Raw genomic sequence first — 12,818 nt, forward strand, 5'->3', positions numbered from 1 at the left:
TAAAAGGCATGCGATGCATTTTAAAGGAAATACCTGCTTCATTAGGACAGGGCTTTTATTCAGTCATTTCACTGGTAAGAAATGTGAACTATTTCCTCGCACATGCCAGAGCACAGGAGATACTCGGAGGTATCTAATCAGGGCACTTTGCAGTGGTTCAAATCCATGATTTAGCTCACAGAGCAGAAGACTGACAACTCAATTACGTTGCTTATTATAGGCATCCCCTAACCCACTAAAAATGCGCTCTCCATTCACGGTGTCACCATGTACTCATTGCTGCCATTAGCCAAGGGAGGAAGGGTCAGGCAGCGTCCTCACCGCAGTTACACGCTGCGCCACAATTTGGGATATTTTTAAAAAGTAAGAACTATTTCAAAACCTTCTTATTATTTGCAGTTCATTTAGACTTCTCAAAGTTTTTCACTGTGAATCATTCTGCAGCATTTTTTTTTTTTTTTAAACTCTCCCAAGATTCAGAACAGGAAAACCAAAAAACATCCTGATTCGTTATCAACCTTACATGGACTGCATGAAAAAGGCAAAAAATCCACAGTACGGCGTTCTAGAAACTTTTTTACTTCTACTATAATACTGTAGTAGATGACAGCAGCATTTTCCTTCATTTTAAATTTTCTGCTTGATACCATCTCCTTAAGTATCACCAGAGAAGAAAAACATCCCATTTGCAGGACAACATCCACTTACGATTAAGCCCCTTCCAGGCTTTATACCAAAGGCGCTGCTCAAGAAAATACTGATATTTATCTTTTTCTTCCTGACATTACAGAGAGTCCTGCAAGATCTCTGAGCACTGGGTTCACAAGCCACGGGCAGATCCGTGGCTCAACCCAGAGCCACTGTAGAGGCTCCCGCCTTTCTGAGCATCCTTCCTCTCGATTACCACTGCCCCAAAAAAAAGAAAGGTAACCGACTGCGTGCAAGGAGACAAATTGCAAAGGTGATTTGTCATTTCAAATTATGAAGGCAAACGAGGAAGGCCAAGCCCCAGCTGCCCCACCTGAGCGCCCCAGCCCCTTCCCCAAGGGCTGTCCCACAGGTAGACCAGCCGGCCCCCAGCTGAGGGCAGTCACCTCTGAAACACCCCAGAGGGTTTCAGATCAAGCCATGAGTTGCACCTGCTGACGGCTGAGCCCCCAGGGACCTCAAGAGGCCTTCAGTGAAGCACGACCGTGCCAAGGAGCACCCACGGCCCTGCAATGGCCGGGAAACCTGGCCTGGCCAGGAAGCGACGCGAACATACGTTTGCGGAAAAATATTTTGAAGCTCTCCTAATATTTATATCGCAACCCAAATAAAATCGCGCTGACCATAACACACCTGTAGCCCAGACCGCGCTCCCTCAACCCTGCCTCGTGCCTCACAGCTGAGGGATCGGCCCCAGGAGGAGCCCCCCGAGGGCCCTGCAGCACCCCACGAGGGGCAGGAGCGGCCCCCGCGCTCCCCAGGGACCCCCAGGGCCTCAGCAGGCCCAGCGAGGCACAGCACCCGCACAGCACCCCGGCAGGGCCCACAGCATTAAATGAAAATGGAATTTAATCTCGGACTTTTATATGAGAAAGGGCAAGCAAAAGAAAAAAAAAATCCCGGTGCTTTTAGTCCCTTTTCAATAAGTTATATCAAATAATGTCTTTTGCTAACTACATTAGAGAGCAATTATGACTTAATGGCTGTCTAAATCCATTATCAGTGTACATTTAACCTTTCAATATTTAAAGATAATATTTAATTTGAGCAAATTAATGGACTGCCTGTGAGACCAAGTATATCTATTTAGTCTTTCTGGTTTTCCATCAGTGATATTTCTCTTTAGATATCAACTTCTGTGACAAGCAAACTGGTAAAGTTGTCCCTTGCATTCATACTCCAAATAAACATTAATGATACGCTGCAATGAATGAAGCAAGAAGTAAAATCTTGAATAAATACTAGATTTATCTGATATCACTGTTAACATTGCTTTCATATCACTCCACGGTTATTTTTGATCCTCTACACAAAATATATTTATAGTTGCCCATTTTCTTCCCATTTTCACAATTACTGTTACATTAAAATTTCGGTATAATTCCTTTATTTTAATCTCTGGCTTACAAAACCATCACAGTTCATATTTTCATACGAGAGTGCAGCGGGGTTTATGAATTTTCGAGGCTGCCTCAGCACAAAATTTGTATTTCAAAATAATTTAGGCATTGAAGAAAGACCACTGCACAGAAGTTGGCAGTCCAGTGGCCTATTTTCCCCGAAAAACCAAATAAGCAAGTAAACAAAGCCTGATTACCTAAAGACCAAAGGATTCATGAAAGACCCTGCTCCTTTCATATCACAGTTGCCATGGAGTCCTCCTGAAATTTCAAATTAAAATGTACACTTCTCAATCCCAATTCCTCTGCTTGTTTCAGGGACCAAAAAACCCTCGTTATTTGAAACAAGCAGATTTATTCCACACCTTTATTTCCTCTAGCTAAATCAATGGCCGGGTTTTCAGAAACGAAAGCCATCTACCTCCAACTCACGGATAACGCTGTGAAATCCCAGTCACTTACTTAGATGACTAATTACATAGAAAGGAAAGCTAAAATTGTTTTTGTAAATACAAGATATAGAGATAGAAATTTCAGTTTAAGGGAAAAAATTGTCTTAACTCCATGAATATTGCAATTCAATTTCAAGAAGGAGAGGAGGAGGAGCAGGGAACACTTTAAAATACATGCATAGACAGTTCCATTTTGAAGAGCATGATGCTCCCATGATGTCATCTTCATACTCTTTTCTCTTAAATAAAAAGGTGATAACATTCAGAGTTTGCACTATTTAAATAAACACAGGCAAATTATTGCACTTCACCAATGCAAGCCTATAAGCGACTGCAAATGCATTATCATGTCAAAACCTGGTGGAGTTACAGAACTAGGTTGACATCTTATTCACATATTGAAAGGTTAGAGGTGTTCCTCTGCGAATAAGGCGCTTTAAATATAGTTTGACTTTGCACATTGTGCGCACTTCTGATTCCATGGTACTACTTATCAGGTTCTGTGACAAAACGCAGAAAAAGTTTTTTTAGTTGCACGAGCATGGGTCTGGCACAAATCCACTGAATTCAGTCACGCTACGCCCAACTCGAGCCATTGTGTACAAGCAGAACCCAGCTCAACGTTACATCGCTAACGGGTGCGATCCTTCTCCCAGCGAAGCCAGCGGGAGGCTTCCTTGAGCAGAAGGCCTTAGGATTTGGGCCACAGTTTAGGAAAAATCCCATGCATGTTACATTTCAAGCCCTGAACAATAAAGCAGGTTTAACAGCAGAAGAGCTGCTTACGCTATCGTTTACAGAACTTCAGACACACAAACAACGCTTATCTCAGTACCCCCGGCGGACAGAAGTCCGAACAGCATTAGCGCAACCAAAAGGACTGTGCTAGTTTGCTGAACCGGGAGAGCACAGAAAGCCTTAAAACTTACTGGGAAGAAAAATAAGGGGGGAAAAAAACACACACACACTTCGGTTAGGCATCTCATCACCGATACCCAGGCAGATTTCTTTATCGCTTGAGCCTCTACAAGCACCACGGCGAGTGCCAGGGTGCAGGGACCCGCCTCACCCTAGAGGAAGGCGGCAGCACAGGTGAGGCACAGGGACAAGAGGGGCACCGGGGGCCTCTCACCACAGAAGCAGAGGAATCCCACCCTACCAAGTCCACAGGGGCTATATTTTGGGCCATCAGCTTATTTCCAACCAGGAGTCAGGATTCCATTATTTTAGCCCTAATAATGAAAAGGGTTTTAATCTCCTGTGAATAAAGTTCTCTTAAAACACCAAAACCTATAGGCTGGGTAAGCAAGTTAGCTTATTTTAGCAGTAAGATTTTGAAAACAAGCAGCAAAAATCAGCTATGTAGATGTACAGACGCATTTGCACACACACGAATACACCCCACCTTACCTCTCTATACTAAAGGAGAGCAGAAATAGTCAATTCAGAAATCACAAGGGAAGAGTTCCCAAGAAAAAAAAAAAAAACAGTGCAAAACCCTGAACTCCCACAGAATAAGAGCATGAAGGACGGGGTACACCAGTCTCTCTCCATGCTGTTCTCTCCAAAATATCCCACCGGAAATCTCCTGCTCGCCCCTTCTTACCTTCAGGCAGCAGCAGCCTCCCCGGCACCCAGTGCAGAGCCCCCACACACCCGAGCAGCCATCCCCAGCACCCAGCCCAGGCCCCCCCCAGCCCTCCGTGCTTTAATCACTGCAATTAGGCAGCCCACCGGCACCTGGGGTGCCTCCACGCCCCGGGGGAGGCTGAATTCACCACGGCGCTCTCAGCTGTAGCGATGGGCGGGATGGCGCTCCCCTGCATGAGGGGAGACGGCACCTGTCGTCGTGGCCTTGCTCCGCTCCCTCCCGGGATGGGACCAGGGCAAAGCCAGCCGGGACAAGTGCCTGCCTGCATCTGGGAGGCAGAGATGCCTCCTGGGTGGCTCTTCCCATCGAAAAAGGCACGTTCCTGCAGAGACGTGCCTCGCGCTGGGGGAGGGGGACAGATGGAGAAGGGAAACATGCTACCCGAGTGCTGGAACAGGAACCAGCGAACATACACTGGCCGTGTTTAATTTTTGTCAAAACATTACAATAAGACTTCTGGCCATCAGGACTGAGATGCTGGAACGCTATTCCAAGACAACGTTTGGATCAAAAACCCTATCGATTTTCAAACAGAGCATGACAACCTAATCAATACCCGGCACCTGGACCTACGCGTCCAAAGCCTCCCTTCCAGTCCCGACTTCCTTCTCAAACACTAATGAATGGCACTGATACACGTCCCCATGCCTACCGACGCTGAAGAAGCACTCTGCAGTGTAATATTACGAATTCCAACGGCTGGCAACCGAAGACACAGACGTGGGAATGATTAACTGTGAGCGGCCAGCCAGCTATCTAGGGAGAGAAACTGCTCAGGAATGCGGGATTACCTGTTTTGAACAAATCCATTAGATAAGAGAGGGGATTTTTTTCTGCTGCTACTTGTGAGATGCAACAGGAATCCCGGCTGCTCATGGATCGTATGCAACAATATCTCACAGCGCGCACGGTGCACTCCAACGTACGAGGGGATGGGAGAGCCATTACAGCACACACCAGCACGGCACTGGACAGGAGAGGAGCGTAATTCCTTTTCAACCTTCTTACGGGAGCTTGGTTTGAACCAAGCACCAACCAAGCATTTTAAATATGACCACCGACAACTCTTTTTGCTTATACATACGTATATTTAAAATAGTTGTTTTACTCCAGTAAGGATATTGTAAATAATTTGCTGAGATACCCCCAAGAGCAGAAAGGCAATAACATGTGGACGGGAATGGTTTCCAGTTTATTTTGCTGAAAAGTGTTGTCTGTAAGCTAAGAAAGCCTTCTGGTTAGAAATTGGCATTTCTCCCAAGAAAATAAATGCTTTCTCCTTTTACAAGCCAGGCAGGACAGCCTGCAGTGCTCCAGAGGGGTCTCTATCCCTGCCCGCAGCCCCCCAGCCCCCAAGGCAGCAGGGGTGGCTGCGACATTCCTGCCTGAACTCCCCCACGAGCCTTCGCAGGGCCCGCCTCATCCTCCCGGGCTGCTCATCGCTGACCTCTAAGGAGCGCTGTCCCATCTGAAGCACTTCCTCAGGGCTTTTCTGCGTCCTTCTGGGCGGCCAGGAATCTGTATTCCAGGTGGTGGGTAGGTAATTCTGTTTGCAACACAACATTTGCTGCTGACTGCAGCGTAGACGAAGGGGCTTTATTATTATTTTGTGTGCGTGTGACTGCATTTGGACAGTGAGGATGATGACTCTTAAAGTTAACTTCAAAAGCTAGGGACTGGCGGAGGACGTTTCTTTGGTGGGCAGCACACAGCAGACACGACACCAGGTCTCTCCCTGCGGGAAGCTCGTCTGGAGCTCAGCTCTTTCCAGGGGAAAATACCACCGAGGCTCAGTCAAAAGGGAATTACTGGTAAGCTTCTTAGGTGCAAGCTCCGAGCCAAAATTAATCTTGAGACAATTAGATTCAACTCTATTCAGCAGAAGACAGTTAAGCCCAGAGCTGTAGAACCCAACACCAGTGAAAATGAGCTTTGACGAGCCGCGCGGCTACGGGAAGGAGCTGAGCGAGCGGATGCTTCGCGGAGCAGGTACTCCGCAGGAGCTGAACGTTGGGAAGATCAAGTTTACACTGGGGCCCTCCGGCAAATACCAGAATCGGAGAGAGAAAAACAAACAAACATTGTTATGCCTTAGCAAACCTTATTAATTTCAGAAATTACAACCTCTGAAACCAATGCCAACGATTAGGAATCAGAGATTGTCCTTTGGTTGTCATCTTAAAAGCTCATAGAGGACTGTATCTACAGACCTGAAAGAAGATAATTGTTGGTTAGACTTCTGTTTGTGACCATCAGAAATGTTACCTTAATTTGGCCTTAATGACCTATAATCTCTTTTAGCATATGGCTTTTAGAATGGTTATTATTCAGCTTGATCTATGGCTATAATGGAGCAGAACAGAACTGTGGGTATAATTAAAATAAGTTCCTGTAAAAGTGGAATATGTAGTACATTGCTAATGTGTAAATGACTAAATAACTTAATTAGGTGAAATGAAGTGCACTTATAACCACAGATGCTTAAGCCGAATCATGATAATGTTGTGTATGTGAATATATTTTTTTAAATATGTTTATAACCCAAACAGTAGGACAAGGAAATACAAAGCACACACTAGTTATAAGGACGGCAGTGAATCTTTTAAAGAGAAGTTTTCATTACAAATTAATGTGGAGCTGGTGGAGAAAAAACATTTCCAAATCACTTTAAAACGCTGAAAGGAAACAACTTCTCAATTGGTCGTTCCAATCCTGGCAAACGTCTTCCTCCAGCAAAATCTAAAGCAGCGTATATGAGAAAATAATTCTTCTGGGCAAGCCCAAAAGAATAAATAAATGACTGGAACCCTCCTTTTCCAAGCCCACCTATTCATATCATGCCTTGCCATTCCTGTACCTATCTCCTTCATTAGCATGAGTATGTAGGGCAATGAAATGTATAAATCTGCAGAAGCCAGGCAGACAAAGAGCCCAATCCTTTGCACAGGGAAGTCAGCAGGAAAATTCCCGTTGCTTAATACCCAAAAGCCCGGGTTCCAGCTCAGGGGAAAAAGCACATAAAGTGCACTTGACGATTCAAAACATAGGCCTGATCTTGACAGTCTTCCATCTGAGACTGTCAAACTGAATACGAGCAGCTCTAAAAATCACTTACAGCACTTGTATTCATTGATTCATCCATATTCATTCTTCCTCTATCACTGAATCCTTACTGTAGGTGAATGTAACATAACCATGAGCATGATGAGGAGATGAATAAGACAAATTATTGAATGTGCACTTGAAGGAGGCTTCAACCAAATAAGCAACCAGGAAATGTGTACTTTAATTTTACAATGAAAGATGAAAAGGAAGGGTATGAGGCGGCAGCTTCACAAGTACCTAAAGAGCTGTCGCACGTCTTCCTCCCAGAAAGCAACGAGTCTCCCCGCTGCCCAAACTAAAATAAAGATATTTTAGACTTATCCTATTAGTTTCCCAGCAGAACGCCAGATCTTCAGATAGGGTAAAATGGCACAACTTCGTGGGTGTTTGCAGAGTTACGCTGATTTATTCCAGTTGTGGATCTGACAGATTATATAAATCCACCACCACTTCCTTCTGCATGTTATTTATTAGTTTTTATTACTCCAAAGAAAAGTCAAGGTTACCAAGTTGCAATGCCCAGATAACATTCTCCCAACCGTTGTTTAACTTTCTCATATTTATTAATTAGCCGCCTTGAATGAGAAAGAGAAGTGCGATATTTGCAGTATTTCTGAGTGAGCCAGACACAAGAAGTGTGAATATCCACCAGAAAAACTGTTTCAGCGGGGTTCATAAATCCAGCGTCAGGCAGGAAGCGGCCAGAATTTTTGCTGATCCTCTGTAAGGAACTTTTCCAGTTTCACCGATCGGTAAATGAGATGTTCTTCCTTGAAGACCTCTCAGGAAACTCTGATTAAATTAGAGAAAGATCAAAACCCTTTTCAACTCGAAAATAATTTGAAATGGCTACAATGAATGCAGGAGAGCAAAATAGCTCTTGTATGTAAGCAAACCCATTTTAAGGCAGAATTTGGACTGAATCGAGAGTCTCAGAATAACTATTTGGAATCTGTTGCTATTAGTCACTGAGTTGGAAGAAAATCAAAAGATGCTAATAACGGCGATGTGCACTCAGGACTGCATAGATACCCTGCCACTCGGAAGGAGGCATTTTGTAGGACACGCTGCTAAGAACGAGATGAAATGGCAACGCGGGGAACTGTTCCTCTCCCAAGGTACAAAGCAGAACGCACCTCACGCCAAGGGGAGAGGAGGCGTCTCCTCCTCCCGGGAAGCGTCACCCTCAGAAGAAATTCCATTTCACGTCTCCTCCTTGGGAGCCAACTGAAATCAATTAACTCTGCAACTGGAACCAATTAACCCTCCGAAACGCACAACACCAAACACAGTGGCAGTCTTTAATAAATATAATAAATACATAAATAATAGCACAGAGCACTGCAGCGAGAGAAGGGTTTTCAAGTTTATATGATGTGGGCTCTTGATTGTTCAGACATAAGAATGAAGGATTTTGTGCCCTAAAAAAAAAAAAATAAAAACAAAAAATAAGGATTCAAGTAGACCCAGGGGACCTTTAAGATTGGATTCATCTCATTTAATTCCAACCATCTAAAAAGCAGGCGTGCGGTCACCAAGCTCTCTTTACAGTCAGTACGAGGAGGTGGGTGCCTTGCAAAACCCATCGGAAACCATCACCTGAAAAAGGGAAAAGCCTCCCTAGCTCTGCACAGATGCCTGTCCCCCTCCACTGATATGCTCGATGGTCACGTTAGATGAAAATCCCAGTCTGAGGGGAGTCACGGTAGGGAAGATGGGTGCCATCTGCGAGGGCACGAGCAACCGCGCAGCCTGTCCTCCTCTGTCACGACGCTCCCCTTGCTCCTTTTTGGGATCTCACCCCAGAGCACAAACGGGAGACCAGGCAGAGGCGTGGGTCTCTAAGGCTTCCTTTAGCGTTGCCTCTGTGATTTTTGAAATTTACTTTATTTTTATTCCTCGCTGTTATTTTTCAAATCCACCTCTGATAAATTCAACGCACAAATTCGAAAACGTTCTGCCGATCACCCATTTTCATTTTTGCTTTCAATTTCCTGCTGAAGTAGGTGTTTTAGGCAGCAACGGATAGGGAAGAAGCTTAAGCAGAAAAATACGATTGTCCAGCTACTAACAGAATGGCAAAGCGACTCCAGAGCGTGCTTGCAACCCACCCCGAGTGCACCGCACCGGTGCCACGGCTGGCATCCTACCCCTGCCCAGGCCACCCCACGTTTATTGCTTCCAGCCGCGGGGACAGGACTCAGCCGAGCAGGAGGAAACAAGTTTATATTAAAGAGAATAAAGCTGCTTCTTTTATAATCCCGCACTTTCTATTTAAGCTCTTTCTATTTTGGATTAAGAAAATAACAATTCTCCATTAGGCACGGCATTAGACGCTGCCCTGTTTTCAAAGCCATCACAATTTTGCTCAATGGCAATGAGGCAGATGATTTTTTTACGGCTAAGAACATGTTGAAAGACAGATACGTATTTTCAAAAGTTTAAAATATCATACTTCTGGTGTAACAAATATCTCCTCTTTGTGCTAAGACACTCTGGGTGTGATGGCCACATAAAACACTTGGGTAGCAGAATTTAGAAGCACAGAAATAATCACCTTGTCTGCTTTCTGGTGAAGTTTTGGGTTATGGTGTTTTCAGTTCCTTCCTCTATACCTGTCTTCGCTTCCAAGTTTGAAATAAATCACCTCTCCTGAACCCTAAGAAGGGAAATATTGGAATAAAAGGGGAGGATTTGGGAACCAAGGTTCAAGTGGCTGTATCAGACAGACCCAGCCTGCTGTGTGGGCCAGTGGTGGCTTTTCTTCTGGACTTGATGAATCCTAAGAGTAGGCAGTGTTCCCCTGCTGCCCCATCTCACACTCACAGTGCAATGGCAGAGCTCTATATGGGATCTGAGCTGCAAAAAGCCTAAATCTTGCCCTGCAGAGCTCAAATAATGAGGGTTTAATGGACTGCAGTGTTTTTCGTTTCCTACAGAGCTTGCATTCACGAGTCCAAGGAAAGATTAAAAACAAATAAAGGGGAAGAAATGGTGAAAATGAAACGCCACACATCTGGACAAGCCGGGATGCACAGGAAGGTAAGAAGTGACCGCGATGCTGAAGTAACCCAAACTCAGCTGAACTCTCAGCAGAAACTACCAGAAGTAGCACGTGGCTCCTAACATATTTATTTTGAATGTGACAACGTTCTTGTGCTTCAATTAAGTGAGGTTTGTGGTTTAAAAAAAAAATAAAAACGGTATTTTCCTGCCAATAATGTTGCTGTTAAGGATTTAGGGAACCAGCGGTCCCATGGGAAGAGGGCACCCGCTGACCACCGTGCGGGGAGAGCGTTCCAGAGCCCTGCCCACTGTCCGGTAATCGGTAATTTTGCCACGTTGACTTCCTAATTGGACATCAACACGTTTTCAGCAGCTTGTATGCTTCAGTCACAGGCAGGGAGATGCGAAGAAGCGTCAGTATTTCACACTGACCAAACCGCTTAATCAAATCTGGACATGAGCATGAACCTGAAGCACTCTCACCGCTGCACTGCCACTAGTGCCAATTAGCCGCTTGGGTTTTAAAAGACAGAGATAAAAGAGGAAAAAAAAAGAAGGAATATAAATGAGAAAATTAGGAGAGGGAGAAAGACGCTGTCCATTAGTTAATAAGCTGGTTCATAAATTAAATGTTCTAATTTCTGATGTTTACAAAATATCTAATTTTAGGAACATGAATTTTCCCCTGTTTATACAACAAGACACAGTATTTCCTAAGTAAGTAAATCTTTCCAAAGAGTATAAAATCAACAAAGCGATTAGGCACAGAAAACAAAAGTTAAGCAACGCATTTGCTAACAGCCCCGCTCCTGCAGAATAATGCATTATCTAGTTTCTAATCAGGACCTAACGCACAGTTTTCCCCAAAGGATTGTATCGGGCAAAATGATCTTGAATAAAGTTGGCTGAGGAGAGGCCAGATGAGCACAACGAACACAAGCGGTCCCCAGCAGCACGAGGTTAGGGCAAAGCAAACCCAGCTGCTGGCAACGCACCGAACCCGGGGCTGACGGCGGTTAGCGGGAGCAAAGGAAGACGGGCTTATGAGGTCTGACCAGAAAATCTGCATCCGTGCTACGCGAGCAAAAGGCACACCCGAAATGACCCAGCACGTAATTCATTTACGTGTAAAAGCTCAGGAAAAAAGCATTTTCCAAATCCTTGCTTCCATTTCTGCCCCCAGTCCCCGCTGCAAACGCTCGGATAGCATTGAAAAAGTATCCCGGGCCTGAAGACTAAAATACCATCTGACAATCAGATGAAGCCACCCAACAGCATTTGGGGCCATTCCTCACGGAGCGAGCATTCACAACCTCGCCTCGCCTGCACGGCGCTGCCAAGGCTGCATCCGAATGGTCTTCTCCATTTCGGGTAGATGGGATTTACGGTAAGTGAAGGGACACGTGAACGGGGTTCTGCAGTATTGCTACATCTTTGGGGTTAATCCTGGAGAATCGGGAAGGGTGAGGAGACCGGACCCTCCTGCGCACACATCAGGGCGTGCTTTGGGCCGAATCCAGCACGCAACCACGATGCTCTCCCGGTTTCAAAACTCAATCAAGCTATTAGGCCACTTTCTGCCCTTTCAGGCTGTCTGATGGTGACTGTGCCTTATCGCCAAGCCAGCAGCCTCATCCCTGCCCTTCTCTCCAAATATCCGCAGCATTAAAACAGTTACGAGGCCTAATGGACCGCAGTCACCTCAGGATAAGGAGCGTTTATTCCCGACGCGGCGCACCTCGAGCAGCGGGGCACCAAATATTTCCCGCGCCTTTCGGGGTCAACCGCCGCGCGGAGGTGCCACAATTGAGACCGCAGACCTACAAGGAGCCCGAAATAATTCGGTACAATTTTCTACTTCCGCATTACGACCGTGCCCCTCTCCCCGCAAGGAGCGTCCCTCCGAGAGGCGGCCGCGGTGCGGAGCTGCCCGAGGCGCGCTGCCCCGACGGCTCGCGGCTGCGGGCAGCGCGAACCCCGAAGAAGCCCCCTTTCTCGTAGGGGCACCGCAGCCTCTCCCCTCGCGGGGATTTCAGCGGGACGGGACGGTGCGCGTCGCACCGGGGCGGGCAGGGTCGGCTCGGTGTCGCTGGGCGAGCATCCAGCCCGGCTCCGCCACTCGGAGCCGAGTCACCAACTTATCAGGAAGGTTTGTAATGGGAATGCTGACGGACCCTTCGCTCTAGTGGCACTGGCAGGTGCTCCCACAATGCGAGGACATAATTCAATCAGGCTTTTGGCTGACGTCACGAAGCACAAAACAACTCAAATGCTTTATGAACGGCACCAGAACCCCCGAGATTCAATTACAGTCCTGATATTCGATCAGGAGTCGTACTTAGCTGTTTTTAATATAACAAAACCTTTGTACCGGTTATTTATCAAACAGGTCGATCGTATTTAAATGTACAGTCAGAAGGAAAAGTGCCCCATGCCGCATTAATCCGACAATCCCAAACCTGCAGGAACAAGGCAGCCTTTTAGTTAAGAGAACCA

General features: G+C 45.9%; 1 protein-coding gene across 36 annotated transcripts in view; it reads right to left on the reverse strand.

The window, feature by feature from the left end:
- The window catches only part of LOC310889247 (transcription factor 4), a 211,733-nt gene that overhangs the window by 186,633 nt on the left and 12,282 nt on the right, over positions 1–12,818 (reverse strand). The window contains exon 1 of one of the 36 annotated variants that reach the window (XM_083816471.1): positions 4,167–4,228. The exons of the other annotated variants lie outside the window; for them this stretch is intronic. The gene's annotated coding sequence lies outside the window, so the exon portion shown is untranslated. Of the gene's footprint in view, positions 1–4,166; positions 4,229–12,818 lie in introns of those variants that run through there. 36 annotated transcript variants of the gene reach the window in all.

Source organism: Anser anser (genome assembly GCF_964211835.1).
Source record: "Anser anser genome assembly, chromosome: Z".
Classification (NCBI taxonomy): Eukaryota; Metazoa; Chordata; class Aves; order Anseriformes; family Anatidae; genus Anser; species Anser anser.